Here is a 14,048-nt window from a genome sequence, read left to right as displayed (position 1 = left end):
CTTGACGCGCCTTCCTCTTGGCACATTTCTCTCTTTCACCCTCCATTCGTGCCTCTTCAAATTCTGCAGCACTGCTGGTCACAGCTAACCTCCAGCTGGAGTGATCAAGGGCCAGGGCTTCCCAGTTCTCAATGCCTATGCCAGAGTTTTTAAGGTTGGCTTTGAGCCCACCTTTAAATCTCTTTTCCTGTCCACCAACATTCCATTTTCCGTTCTTGAGTTTGGAGTAGAGCAACTGCTTTGGGAGACGGTGGTTGAGTATCCGGACAACGTGGCCGGTCCAGCGGAGTTGATGGTGGAGGACCATTGCTTCAGTGCTGGTGGTCTTTGCTTCTTCCAGCATGCTGACGTTTGTCCGCTTGTCTTCCTAAGAGATTTTTAGGATTTTCCGGAAGCAGTGCTGATGGAATTGTTCCAGGAGTTGCATGTGAGGTCTGTAGACAGTCCACATTTTGCAGGTATATAGCAGGGTTGGGAGGATAATAGCTTTATAAATAAGCACCTTGGTATCCCTACAGATGTTCCGGTCCTCAAATACTCTCTGCTTCTTTTCTAATCAGGTAGCGCCATGTGAGTACTCTTACGTTGGTGTTTTTATGGGACTGAATTCTTGCACTTGGAATTAAACAAAGTGTGAGCAAATGTGAAAGGTACAGGAGTCCCTGCCTCTCGCAATGCACTTCTCTTGCCCAAAAGTAAGCCAAGCACCAGTAAAAAAATGAAACTTCCAAATCTGAATCAGATAATCACCTCCCATACTATTTTTTAAACAAAAATATAAGCATGAGTTCTTAAAACAATAAAACTGGTTTTTTTAACTTTTTCTCTAAATGTGATTACAATAGTGGTACACATTTCAAGACTCGTTGGCATTATTCAGTGCACAGTTATGCAAAGTCCACTTTCATTATAAATGTGTTATACTAAGGGTAACATATACACTGCATAAATCCTATGCAACCTTCTGTGAATGTTATGTGCCACTGTTTTTGTACTCTTTTCCAGTACAGTTCTGATAAAACACTGCTTTAAAATGGAAACTTATTTGATCTGTATAATGTCACACATACCTAAAATGTTATACAAATGTGAAACTTAGAAACAACTTCACACCACACCCGCCCCAACAAGTCTTTCAAAACCCTATCTGTAAGAAACAAGAAATATCTTGGAATGAGTTGCATTTCAACCATTAAAACTCAGAGTAGTGTTCTTGTAGCCCCGTAAATATTTCATTAATAGCTTTCACTCATCTAAACAATGCTCTTTTTACATAAGGTGGCAATGATTTCTGAGTTTTTCTATAATTACTAAGCTCATTCTGAATAACTTTGCAGCAAAACCCTTTTAGCTAATATTGACTTGCACACCTGCAAACAAAGATGTCCTTGTCACTGACACAGAACTATTGTTATAGTTGTTATTATATTCATTCATTTCTATCTCATCATTTTTCCAGTTCAAGATTCAAAGTAAATTACACAAATTAAAAAATACATTGTTAATTTTTTAAAATGTACAATTTTAAAATTGATTAAAAATTAAAAAACATATTAAACACACCAGCACAACAATTATTAACATGCAGCACATTGTGTAGGTGAAATAGCCTTATACAATCAAGTAGTAATCATTTTGTCAATTATACATTTGATCTGAGTCCATGGCATCTTTCAAACCCCCCCCCCCCCCCCATTATTCAGAGCGAGTAAGACAAATGGAAGGGCAGAGGGAGGGAGAGAAAGAGACAGCTATCTCAGGTCATCTGTAGCTGCAGCAGTGAAGGGGGTGGGGAAGGGGGAAGCAGGGGAAGAGATTGCCCTCCATTGCTGGGACATGACAAGGAGCACACGAGACAAGGAGCACACGAGACAAGGAAAAACAACTTGCATAAGAATTGCAAGATTTAGAAGGAGGAAGACGAGAAGGAGGTCAGCCCCAGCTACCAGGACTTTTCTGTAAATTCTCACCATTTACAGAGGTTATCGCCATAAAAAGAAATGCAAACAAGAAAGTGAGGCAGCCAATAAGAGGAAGAAAGATCTTCCTTGTTCTCCCACCACCTCTCTTTTCTTCCCCCATGCTCCCTCTTTTCTTTTGGAAATAATCTCAAAGAACCCAGCAGTCCAGAAGAAGTAGAAGATATCTCTGGGGTGGAAATCATTTTGTTTAGAGAAGTCTCTTGTCTCTGGCAATGGGGGAGAAGAAGTAGGAGGAGGTAGAAGTGGTGGTGAGGTTGGAGCTTCTTGCTGGATGGGGGGAGGGGGGAAGAGGGAGAGGAAGGAAGTTAATTAATTTTGTGTTCTTGTTGCATTGGATGAGGGGGCAGGTGATCTTAAAGGCTGATCATTTTACCCTGAGTTAAAGGAAAGTGATAGTACCATTCCATCCTGCTTTGGCCAGATATCAAATGGAAAATGTGCCTAGTTCTGGGCATTACAGTTTAAGAATGAGATTGACAAACTGAAATCAGTACTGGTGGCAACCACAGTGCTGAATGGTCAGACAATGAATATGAATTTCATATGCTCTTCCTGGGCAAAGAATACTCAGAGTTGGTTTTACAAGTTCTGAGAGAGTTTCGTACATTCAGTCCAGAGAAGACTGACAGGTGATATGACAAGTTTACATTCTACAGTTCATGAAGATAGGGCCCAAAACAATGGATTCTAATTCCAAGAAAAAAAGTTCCAAGCAATAATTAGAAACAAACTTCTGACAGTAAGAGTGGTCTGACAGTAGAATGTGCAATCCTGGAATGTGGTAAACATTTCTACAATGTGTTGTCAAAGGCTTTCATGGCCGGAATCACTGGGTTGCTGTGAGTTTTCCAGGCTGTATGGCCATGTTCCATAAACATTATCTCCTGATGTTTCACCCACATCTATGGCAGGCATCCTCAGAGGTTTCCAACAGACTCCTCAACCTCTGAGGATGCCTGCCATAGATGTGGGTGAAATGTCAGGAAATAATGCTTCTGGAACATGGCCATACAGCCTGGAAACCTCACAGCAACCCATTTCTACATTGGAAGCTTTTTGATGGAGGTGAGATGGGTACCTCTTGGGGGTGATTTTTCAGGGGTTTTCTTTGTGGCCCTTGAAGTCTCTTCCAGTTTTATAATTCTGTGATCTATTGTTCCTTCTTTCAGAAAAAGGTAGGAGAAAGTGACTTCCAAAGTGACTCTACAAAGTCAAGAAGGTATCATATACATAATAATATGTAGTGCTCTTTTCATTATGTTTTTGATATCTTGCTTTGAATAATAATACTTTTATGACTAACCAGGTCCACCAAATGTGGGGGGAAACTAAATTTGAACATTTCTAATACTTAAACGATTATCTTTTTGTCTTAAGACTTAATTGATAACAGATATTCTTGAATTAGTGATCCTATCATGAGAAACAGTTTTTATTACAAACTTGCAAATGCTACTTTGAGAACTGATTTTGGCACTAGAGCAGATATTATAATACGCTCAGACACTGCATGTCTTCCAAGTTTAAGAAAGGCTGTTTGGCATCTACTTTGACTTGCCTATTAGTTATTCTGATGGTTGAGAACAGCACCCATCACACTACCAACTGCCACTAATAGACCAAATTCTAGCTTAATAAGGCAATAAACAAGCAAGTCAGAAAAGTCTTTAGTCATTGGTTAATGGCTGCTTATTAAGACAGGATTAGAAACAAGGCTGTCTTAACAGCATTATTGGGTCCTGGCTACACAACCACTCACAGAAATAAAAAGGGATGAGAAGGAAGCGGACACCCCCCTCCCCCTTGACCCTCCCAATAGTAGGGGCACTTCCCACTTTCCTCTTGGTGCCAAATGTGTCTGACATAATGTGCACAACATAACACACCCACAACTCCTTTTTGTTTTTTGTTTTTTTTCCCCTGGGGTCCCCACAACAAAAGAAAAAAAGAGAAGATGTGAAAAAAATGTCAATGAAGGAGAAGTGTACATCTTTATTGAATGCAATAAAAACTCTTCACATTTATATTGTGAATGCAGACATACCAACTCTTTGCTACACATTTAATTATTCTTCTATCAAATTAGCAGGAGATGTGAATGTTCAGGAGGTGATCAGAAAATTGGTGTTAAATTATGGTCTGTGTATTAGATGAGCATTGGTCCTCTGTACTCGTGAGGTCTCTGGGCAACTGCCCAACATGTCTATACATTGAGACAGCACTGACTGCTAAGTCCCCTTTACACCATAGCTTTCAAAAATAAGTCTATGTGAATTCCAAGCATTCCTTAACATTGGGTATACTGACTGATGGGAATTGTAGTCCAACATTTGAAGGGCTGCACTATGCCCACTTCTGCCCGGGATCATCAGTTCACACACACAAATGCTTTATTTGGAACTGTACACAATGTACTTGCAGTGATAAAAGAATGCCTCTGTTCTAATAGCTGGAGAAGGATTGTAGCTGGCAGAAAAGAAGACAATTTAAGGCCAGATTTACATAATTCCAAATCAAAGCCAAAACAAATATTATGATTAAAAAGGCAACTTCCATTCAGTGCCCTTTAATTTCATTTTATTTGATTTTTAAAAACATGTTGAATTAATCTATTATACAATTCTACAAGGGCCTAAATACTTTAAAGGTCCCTGATCCTCTCCGATAATGGAAGCTAAGCAGGTCCATCCATTGTTAGCATTTAGACGGAAGAGCACAAATTAACACCAGGTCCTATAGTCTATATTTCAGAGGATGGAACTGTCAAAACCACTTCTGAATATTCCTTACCTAAGAAAACCTGATGGTGTGTGGGTCTCAATTCTTTATAATATCACAACCAGAAGATAAGTGGCTAGCATAACTATTCACTCACAATGAATTTTACATATAGTACTAGCCATCCCCTGCCATGCGTTGCTGTGGCCCAGTCTATGTATATGTGTTTTGTGTGTGTTTGTGTGTGCATATTTTTGTGTATATGTGTATATGTGTGTGTTTGCATATATGTATGTGTGTGTGGTTTTGTGAATGCATTATAATATATATATTTTTTGGCTTTTAAGTCTCTCCTGTTGTGTTTTTCAGTGTTTTTATGAGTGATGGTCACTTGTTGGCCCAATACATGTATTCTGTCCAAATTTGGTGTCAATTCGTCCAGTGATTTTTGAGTTATGTTAATCCCACAAACGGACATTACATTTTTATTTATACCTAGCTGTCCCTTAACACATGTTGCAGTGGCCCATTCTGTGTATGTGTTTTGTGTGTATGTATTTGTGTATATATGTGGTTGTGTGCATGCACTGTAATGTAATTTTTGTTTTTTGGCTTTTCAAGTCTCTTCTGCTGTGTTTTTTGGTGTTTTTATGAGTGATGGTCACTCGTTGGCCTGATAGGTGTATTGTGTCCAAATTTGGTGTCAATTCATCCAGTGGTTTTTGAGTTATGTTAATCCCACAAACGAACATTACATTTATAGATAGATATATAGATATATAGATATATAGATATATAGATATATAGATATATAGATATATAGATATAGATAATATGTGGAATTTCATATACAGTCAGCCCTTTGCATCCATGGATTCTGTATCCACAAATTCAACCATCCATGGCTTAATTTTTTTTCAAATCCAAAAAGCAAACCTTGATTTCTCTGCTGTATATAATGGGACTCAAGCATTCATGGATTTGGGGATCTTTTTTTATTGGGGGGAGGGTCCTGAAACCAAACTCAGTGGATACCAAGGACCCACTGCGTAGTATTTCAAAAGATATAGTACACAGAAAACATTTCTGAGGTTCCTTAAAGTGTCTGAAATGAGGCTAGTGCCTTCTCAATAGGCCTCTTAAGCTGATTATTAGTGTGAAATGATATAACCCCAAAATCTTACCTGTTGTTTGAAGGTTTCAGACATATGTAAGTTATCAAAGCCTAACAAAAATGCTCCTTCTTTGAAAGGGTTTTTTTATGTCCATACAACTATATCTTAATATCCTTTGGCAAATTACAAAGGTTTTAAGCATCAGTAGCATGTTGTAGTGATTTGCGTGTTGGACTATAACTCTGGAGACCAAGATTTGATTCCCCACTTGGGATCTAGGATGAGTCACACATTTTCAGCCCCAGAAAACCTGCAATAGATTCTTCTTAGGGTTACTATAAGGCATGCAACAATAGCCACGGCAACAACCATGAAGGAGGGTTGAAGAAGAAGACTTCCAGTGTCAAGCTGCACTCATGTTTCAGTTGCAAATATTGCAATAAACTCTAGGTGATTCTACTGTAGCTGTGCATGGTTGCCTACAATCCTCAAGATAAGCAGCAGCTAATTTCAAAAAACATTATTGAGCATGTTTAGACAGCAAAAGAGGGGAAAAAGTAAGCTGGCTTCAGCAGCTACCCTCAGCATGCTAAAGAAACATAGATTTATATAAGTCTGGCCACCAAAATGTAAAATAAATGTTGAGGCTGGTCAAAGTAGAAAACATCTTCCCTTGATGCATTTTAAGATGTTTTCAAGTAATCTTTAGAAGGTTCAAAGTGTTTTTGTTTATTTATCTAAGGCCAACCTCACACGGTTGCTTCAGTTCACAAACCCCTATTGATAGTTCTGAAAAAAAAATCACTAAAATACATTGGCTGTTCTCTCTTTTTATAGTGTAGGAATCTATTCCATCCTTCATGTACTACATTTTCTGTTAAAGATACCATGCCCAGGGAAGATAGCTACTTTGTAAATTTGGTACAAAGTTTTTGGCACACAAAAAACTTTGTGAATCTGGATCTACATAACACTGCAGTTGTCTTCCAGCCTAAGGGCTGGTCCAGACAGTACCTTTGTCCCAGGAGTTTCTGCAGTAAACACATGGGTGGCCAGACGACATTCCCTGTAAATGCGGAAGCAATCACTACAAAGGGAAAAAGATGCGAGATTTCCAGGTGCAGGAACATGGCGGCTTTGAGCCACATATGTGGATCTTTGCATGTCTGTATGTCCTTGCATTTGGAAATCATGGGATTTTTTTATCTAGGTTTGTTCCCGGGTTTTATATGTTTGTTCCTGTTTGGTCAGTTCTTAAGAAGAAGGTGACAGTCAAAGTGACACGTGAAAACTTTGTGTGCCAAAAACTACATGAAACATGTGAAGGGCATATTTTCTCTGGTCAGGACAAAGTTGTGCCCCCCTAGTCAACATTGTACATCTTTTCACAATAAGAGCAATCTTTGCATGCTTGCATCTGAAGTTTTAAAAATAAATGCTGAAATTTCTAGAGGAAACTCAGTGGCAGCCATCTTGGGAGCCTCTAAATCTTGCAACAAAGCATCAAGTCTGGACAACAGAGACAGAAATCCCAGAACCAACCATTCTGCATTTGGACCTCTTCTGAAGTCCTGGGATTTTTTGCCCCTGTTTAAAACTTGTGATTTAGTGCTGTCTGGAAGCATCCTAAGTCTGCCCACAGCAGTGGAATTCAGTAAGGGAAGCAAAAGATGAAGCAGCTCCCTCTCACAATCTCTCTCTCATTCATTTCTACCCGTACACATTTCTCTGTGTCATTTTTCACAGACTGGCTAAGGAGTTCATCCTATCCTTTGCAATGTCCTCTAACAGCTAAGAAAAAAATAAAACAGACTATACACATAAACACAAGCAATTGAAAAATTACATAGCATAAGAAAACATACTCTGACAACTCCTGAAGCTATCTTTTTTCTTTGAATAATGATAATCTACTGCTATATAAACAGGACCACTCAAGAAAATTGGCTTGATACCAACAATAATAGATATCCCTGTGGGGGCACTAGTTTTCCCTATTTCTGAAACCATCCTGTAAAATCTAGAATTTGCTCTGTTGAAATATTAGCAGCAACAATTACATTTTAGCCTATGTAAACATTTATGGTTTAAAGATTTAAAGATTGTTCCAAGGAGGTTCCAAAGATTCCAGGGGCTGACTATAGATGACAGTGTCAATTCAATCTCTCAAAACCTGTTTTCTTTGAGCACATAAAAACACTGTATTTGTATTGTGTTTTTCAGGTCACTGCTAACTTACCATGACCCAAAGGTGATCTGACCCTATAATGGGATTTTTTTTGGCAAGATCTGTTCGGAGGGGGGGGGGGGTCCCTTTGCCCTCCCCTGAGGCTTAAACAATGTGACCTACCCAAGGTCACCTGGTGGGTTCCTACAGTCAAGTGTTGAACTGTAGCTCTGGAGGCTCTGGTCTAGTCCAACACTCAAGTTGGGTCTTACAAAGCAATGTGACAAAATATTTATAAAATACACATTTGATTGTCCAGAATGTATTCTACTTGGGGTCATATACAAGCATGTGAAAAATGCTTGGTTCTGAAAATATAGGCAAGTCTCCAGGTTACAAACATGTTCTGGAGGTTTGTTCTTAAGTTCAATTTGTATGTAAGTCTAACAGGTACATTTTAAAGTGTAACTCGTCTCTCTCCCTCCCTCCCCCTCCCCCTATGCCATCCAAAACTCTCTCTATATACAGAGAGAGAGTTTTGGATGGCATAGGGAAGTGTTAACACCCCTGTAATGTTTGTTTTGCTGGCTGTGTCCCTGTTAAGAAGATTTCACTGCACTTTATGTCCTTGAGACAACTGGATTTTGAAAAAATAAAATGGTTTGTCGTAGAAACAAGGATTGGTGATAAAGCTTCAGTGAAGACATATTTTTCCCATGATAACTCTTACAGGAGTTAACCTACCTTCCTTGTTTTTGTTCATTTGTTCAGTCACTACAGACTCTTTGTAACTTCATGGACCAGCCCACCCCAGCTCCTTCAAGGTCAAGCTAGTCACTTAAAGGATACCATCCATCCATCTTGTCCTTGGTTGGCCCCTATTCCTTTTTCCTTCCATTTTCCCCAAGTATCATTGTCTTCTCCAAGCTTTCCTGTCTTTTCATTGTGTGGCCAAAGTACTTTGCCTCTAATATCCTTCCCCTAATAATAATCTCTAATAACCGCCCTTCCTAGAAATTTGATTTATCTTAATTTTTCTCCAAAGCTTACTCACAAAAATTGATCAAATAAAACAGAAAAATGTATATTATGATACAAATAAATCATAATATTAAAACAGAGTGACATAAAGCCGATTTATTGTTTGTGTCTAGATTTGAATGAACAGTAATCTGTTTATTCAAGTATCATTGATATCATCCTATTTCAGTTGGGGCTAACTATTAGATTTAAGCCACTATAATTAAAATGATTTTTAAGTATTGCAACCATCAACTAAAAACCCCATCCAGTCAATTGCCAAAAATCCACATGAATAAAAATGTATTTTCCCAACACTTTCCTAAAATGTACATTATAAATAGATAGGTTACTAGAAAATCTCTATCTTCCTTTGTTAACAAAACAATGACCAACCACAAAAGACACTATTTAAAAAAAACAACAACTAGTGACAGGGTTTTCAGATATATTGAACCATTTCTTTTCAATGAAGACTATGAAAATATTGAAAACTTTACCATAAGCACATGCAAATTTTCATATGAATTTGCCCTGCTGGCTTTGTATGCATTTTATGATGCTATGTTTACAGAAGGCAGAAGGGTTTATTTTCAAGAAAGTAAATTCTCAATAAAGAAGAAGACAAAATGTTATAACTCATACGCCATACACCCTCTTTTCAAGTAAAGAATACTTGGTTCCAACGCACACAAAAACATCTGCCTATGCAAGACACATAGTCTAAACATTCTGAAGCCCATTGTAATAATGTTTACATACAAACTGCTATTTCTATCAGGTATTGATGTCTAGAACACTCGCTGACTGATTTTGAACTGCAAGACTGTCCAGGAGCGGTTTTACAGTCACAAAACAAAACAGTCTGTATGGGCATTATGTTACACATACCTCCAGCTATCAAAACTACAAGAGGCCAGCTGCATAGTTTTTGGAATATCCTAAACAAAGTGATTACTATACTATAAAGATTACTACAGAGGTGGATGGAAACCTTCATTGTTCGGCTATCTCCTCTATCTTCCCCACACCATAGAATCATAGAATCAAAGAGTTGGAAGAGACCTCATGGGCCATCCAGTCCAACCCCCTGCCAAGAAGCAGGAATGGTGCATTCAAATAACCCCTGACAGATGGCCATCCAGCCTCTGTTTAAAAGCTTCCAAAGAAGGAGCCTCCACCACACTCCGGGGCAGAGAGTTCCACTGCTGAACAGCTCTCACAGTCAGGAAGTTCTTCCTCGTGTTCAGATGGAATCTCCTCTCTTGTAGTTTGAAGCCATTGTTCTGCGTCCTAGCCTCTAAGGAAGCAGAAAACAAGCTTGCTCCCTCCTCCCTGTGGCTTCCTCTCACATATTTTATACATGGCTATCATATCTCCTCTCAGCCTTCTCTTCTTCAGGCTAAACATGCCCAGCTCCTTAAGCCGCTCCTCATAGGGCTTGTTCTCCAGACCCTTGATCATTTTAGTCGCCCTCCTCTGGACACATTTCAGCTTGTCAATATCTCTCTTGAACTGTGGTGCCCAATATTGGACACAATATTCCAAGTGTGGTCTAACCAAAGCGGAATAGAGGGGTAGCAGTATAGATCCATATAGGATGGATGTATACTGCCCTATATTCTGGCCCCAAATTATCTCCTTTGAACTGGATTATATGAGTCTACAGTGTTAGATAATCTGGGATAAAAAGAGATAATTTAGGATCAGATCCTGGGATATTGGGCACTGTAGATCCAAGGCCCTTCCAGACATGCCTGAATCTATGGATGAAACTGGGATATTTTACCCAAGTTCCTCCTAGGATTGAGGTTGCACAGCTCCCTCAAACCCCAGGCTGCTTCAAAATCCAGGTGAGGGGTGGCTTCATGCCCTCCCGGGTCAATCAGAGGTTGATCCAAGAATGCATGAAGACAGTTCCCAGCACCCCAAAACCTACCTGAGGGGCCCGCCTACATGCTCAGGCACCTGAGTTGAAAGCTCCTGACATGTCAAAATGATGCATCAGGAGGTTGGGGGGGGGGGGGGCGGAATATTTCCAAGTGTTTAATTAATATGGAGTAAACTGGAAAATTATAGTTTACTCTGGATTAATTTGGATTAACCTTTGGACATCATTTGGACATCTCAGGTAAATTCAAGGTCAGTCCCACATTTTGGACATTACCTCAGCCTCCTTTATTCATCTTCTGATCTTTGGGGAGGGGGGAATGATGGAGAGAGGGGGTTCCTTCAAGTTGCTGGTAGTCTATGGCTGGATCTACACTATTTTATATACTAGAATCCAATCCCAGATTATCATTTTATCCCAGATTATCTGACAATGTAGACTCATATAATCCAGTTCAAATCAGATAATCTGGGATCAAATTAGGGATACGGGGTACTGTAGATCCATCCTTAGTGCAACCAAATAAGTGTCTCTGGGTTTCCTATGGTTCCTTTCACACTGCCATATAATCTGCCATATAATATTATCAAAGCAAATAATCCACATTTTCTGCTTTGAACTGTATTGTATGAGTCTACACTGCCCAATAATCCAGTTCAAAGCAGAGAATCTGGATTTTACATGGCAGTATAGATGGGGCCTCAGCCATTTGTCATACATGAAATTGGTCAGGTAAGGTGATGAACCCTTCTTCTTTAAAACAGCTTCCACACTTTACAAGTAAAGTCTGCTTTAAAACCTGCAATGCTGTACATAATGTAAGATAGATCTCTTCCATTTCAATCCAATTGCAGAGCTCAATACATTTTGACTAATTATTTTTAAAACTTGAACAGAAAAAGTGGCATTTGCCAGTCCTAGTCACAGAAGCCATTCACAGACACGACAGCCTTGATTCATCCTGTTCTGTTCTCATACTTTAAACAGATTATTTTCTCAAACAACATCAAAATAAAAGTCTAAGGGTGCTTTTATCCCTCTTTACTCTGGATTTAAACTAGAGAATATTTATTGATAGCAATGCATTCCACACAAATGCAACATGAGGGTGTACTGGTCTCCAGAATTTTCATTTTTAGAAAAACTGGACTGTGGCTTGCCACTAAAATTCAGTGGCAAATTCGAAAGTGTACTGTAATCCACTGGTCAAGGAATCAAATGTGTTATAGTTAAAGGGACAGTAGCAATTCATCAAGGTATTGTGCAGTGGTTTCCGATCTTTGGTCCTCCAGGTGTTTTGGACTTTCACAGTTCCTAACAGCTGCTAAGATGACTGGGATTTCTGGGAGTTGAAGTCCAAAACACCTGGAGGATCAAAGGTTGGGAACCACTGGTATAGTGGTTTGAAAGTTGGGACTAGGATTCTAGGCGATGAGGGTTAAAATCCCTATGTAAACTCCATTGGGTGATCTTGATGAACTTAAACTTTGTTGGCTTCAGAGGAAGACGATAGCAAACTTTTTCTCAATAACTCCTGCCAAGAAAAATCTAGGATAGTGTCACCATACCTCATAATTATTTTGAGGGCACCAAATAAGTTAAAAACAGGCAACTTATTTCCATACAATCCTTATCATTCTGAATATCATATTAAAACAAATTAAGTATCTTTGAGTTCCACTTACATATAGCTATAAATGTAGTAGCAATAAAATGTAATAGTACTGTTATGTTGACTATTCACATGGTGCAGAAGTATCAATCAGATGTCTGAACCTACTTGTGGTACCCAAATATATCTATGACCACCTTAACTCAGTGTTTTCCCCCTTAAATAAATCAGTACAAACATATGAACATGGAAATAGTGGTTAAGGTTTTTTCTTGAATCTGATACAAATGTCAAACAAAAAAAAAGAAGCTTGGAAATTTACATATGTGTAGGCAAGAGGTCATTTTTGCACCAACTGCTCTTTAGTTGTAGGTGGAAGAAAGTACTGTAGAAAATAAGTTGACAAAGAGTTCATTCACTCATGTCATAGAAAGGCAGTTTTACCGCTGATTGAAATGAGATGCATGGAGTAACTTATTTGAAATTTAAATGATAAATACTTCTGTCTATTCATCCAATCAAGACATATACATGGAAAGAAGAATTGTTCATTGTCTAGTAACTGTTAGTCACAGAGGTACTTTCACTGACATTTTAAGAATTCTTGCAGAACAGATTTTGTGCAGCTATCCTGTCATTTCCCTAAATATTGTATACCAAATTATGAACTGTGTCACCCATAGACTAGAAGTTATTGAACTTGTTAAAACTGAATTCTGTTTCACTTCTGACTGGATGCTTCAATATTGATCCTACATAGCAACATCAAAGTACTGTGTATCAGTAGTCTTCAAGTCTGAAAATAGGGGGAGAAGCATACTATAATTGAGATGGCAACTCAAGGTGCTGGATTGTGGTATAAATCCCTATGACAGGTTAGAAGCTGGATACTTAAAACAGTATATCTTCTGGAATCATCCTGGCAATAACTCTGCAGGGGGGAACCAGTCTTCATAACACTAACTTATTAAGTCCACACTATCATAGAATCATAGAGTAATAGAGTTGGAAGAGACCACCTGGGACCTCTAATCCAACCCCTGCCATGCAGGAAAAGTACAATCAAAGTACCCCAGACGACCCTTCCACACAGCCATATAACCCAGAATATCAAGGCAGAAAACCCCACAATATCTGCTTTGAACTGGGTTATCTGTGTCCACACTCATAAGGTGGAATTTTCTGCCTTGATATTCTGGCTGTGTGGAAGGGCCCTGTGTCCGCACTGCCATATATTCCAGTTCAAAGCAGAAAATGTGGGATTTTATTCAGATGCCATATAATCCAGATTATCAAAGCGGATAATCCACATTATCTGTTTTAAACTGAATTATATGAGTCTACACTGCCATAAAATCCAGTTCAAAGCAGATAATCTGGATTTTATATGGCAGTGTAGAAGGGGCCTATTATAATTTAGTTCAAAATAGATAATCTGGGATCAGATCCTGGGATAAAGGGCAGAATATCATTTTTGTATATTACATAAATAAATATACTGGTAATGTGCATAACTCAAATTATTGGAGACATGTAAAAGACT

General features: G+C 38.7%; 1 protein-coding gene across 2 annotated transcripts in view; it reads right to left on the bottom strand.

Moving 5' to 3' along the window:
• ARHGAP6 (Rho GTPase activating protein 6) overlaps positions 1-14,048 on the bottom strand; it is a 239,808-nt gene that overhangs the window by 179,105 nt on the left and 46,655 nt on the right. The gene's annotated exons all lie outside the window — the stretch shown is intronic.

The sequence above is a fragment of the Anolis sagrei genome, chromosome 3, assembly GCF_037176765.1.
Source record: "Anolis sagrei isolate rAnoSag1 chromosome 3, rAnoSag1.mat, whole genome shotgun sequence".
Lineage (NCBI taxonomy): Eukaryota > Metazoa > Chordata > Lepidosauria > Squamata > Dactyloidae > Anolis > Anolis sagrei.
The sequence above is the reverse complement of the archived record's forward strand: the minus strand, read 5'-3'. Positions and strand labels throughout refer to the sequence as shown.